Raw genomic sequence first — 2,093 nt, forward strand, 5'->3', positions numbered from 1 at the left:
CACTGAAAATGCCCAGAAACAATGACCAACCCAATGGCAATAAGCATCACTTAAACCTTAATTGTGGTCTCTAAATACCACTACCCACTCAAAGAAACCAGGGATCCTTGAAGAAATGGCTGATTCCAGGTCTGGGGCAGAAGATGTCCAAGACAAACCTGGGCATCTTGCTATTCCAGAAAGTGAGGAAGTTATCAAAGCCTACCGAGGTCAAAAGGCTGCAGGAGCCAATCCAAAGAGCTTCACTCTGGTCTTGTGGGATCATTTGAGTATCAATAAGAATAATAATTGCAGGGGATTGAGACACACCAAATAACATTAAATCCCTATGTTCATAATGATACTAAAAAATTAATAATAATAACTCAATCAAAAATAACTCCAAGGATGTCAGGAAACCAACTCAGTATGTGAGAACTATTAAAGAATCAAGTCTTTGTACTATCCGTATTGTATGTATGAAGGATATTGTACTGTACCTTGGGGTAACTATGGAGTTGGAAAAGAGAAGTTTCGCTTTTACAAGTATTCCAGCTAATGAATGAAGAAGGAAGACAGAATTAGAATATCACCACTTTGCGATCCCCAGTGAAAGAACGAACGTGGGCAATGGACATCAATGACTGCTAACCTCACAGAAAGAGAGATCACAAGACATTATGGGCCTCCTGATGGAAGGACAGGATACCTCCTGTGAAGTATTAATAGTGGCCAAAAATCGAACCTGAACCTCATCAAGCCTTAAATCTAATTACAGGAAATACAGAGGACAGAGGAACATGTTAAAGGAACTCCCAGGAATACAGTCCAGATTGAGGAAAACTCTACAGGACAAACAACCAGGTTCCTTCAACAAATAAATGACAAGGGCAGAGAGGTGGGGGGGCGGGGGGGATTATAGATTAAAAGGGACTTAAGGGACATATATGGACTTTTTTACAAGGTACAAAGAACATTTATGAGACCATCAAAGAGATGTAAACAATGACTAGATATGTGTGATGATAATTTCTCCAGCTGTGATAATGGTATTATGGCTATAGCCTTCTTTTCCTTTTTTAATATATTTATTTATTTATTTACTTATTTTTGGCTGTGCTGGGTCTTCGTTTCTGTGCCAGGCCTTTCTCTAGTTGCAGCAAGCGGGGGCCCCTCTTCATTGTGGTGCGCAGGCCTCTCACTGTTGCGGCCTCTCTTGCTGTGGAGCACAGGTTCCAGTCGCGCAGGCTCAGTAGTTGTGGCTCATGGGCCTAGTTGCTCCGCAGCATCCGCGGAGATCCGTGGGATCTTTCCAGACCAGGACTCGAACCCGTGTCCCCTGCATTGGCAGGCAGATTCTCAACCACTGTGCCACCAGGGAAGCCCAGCCTTCTTTTTTAAAAAAGATTTTCATAATTTTTAGAAAGATACAGCCAAATAGCTACGGTTGAGATGTTAAGAGTGTCTGGGATTTGCTTCAAAATAATCCATTGGGATAGAGGAATTGGGGTGGAATGTAGATGAAACAAGATTGTGCATGAGTTATAATTGTTAAAGCTGGGTGATAGGTATATTATTCTCTCTATTTTTATATACATTTGAAATTTTCCATAATAGAAAAAAAAAGCTTACCAAAAATAAAAATATAAGCTCCTTTTAACAAAGCCAGAGGCAACCCAGGGTCTCTTGTGCCTCTGATGTTTTTATGTTGTCACCTCTTTGTATAAAATTGACCTGCTGGGCTTCCCTGGTGGTCCAGTGGTTAAGAATCCGCCTGCCAATGCAGGGGACACGGGTTCAAGCTCTGGTCTGGGAAGATCCCACATGCCACGGAGCAACTAAGTCCGTGCGCCACAATTACTGAGGCCCAGGCGCCTAGAGCCCATGCTCCTTAACAAGAGAAGCCACCGCAATGAGAAGCCCGCGCACCGCAACAGAGTAGCCCCTGCAAGCTGCAGCTAGAGAAAGCTCGACGCAGCAACGAAGACCCAAAGCAGCCAAAAATAAATAAATTTAATAAATTAAAAAAAAAAAAATAGGGCTTCCCTGGTGGCGCAGTGGTTGGGAGTCCGCCTGCCGATGCAGGGGACCCGGGTTCGCGTCCCAGTCCGGGA

This window comes from Lipotes vexillifer, unplaced genomic scaffold, assembly GCF_000442215.2.
Source record: "Lipotes vexillifer unplaced genomic scaffold, Lipotes_vexillifer_v1.1 scaffold98, whole genome shotgun sequence".
Taxonomy (NCBI): domain Eukaryota; kingdom Metazoa; phylum Chordata; class Mammalia; order Artiodactyla; family Lipotidae; genus Lipotes; species Lipotes vexillifer.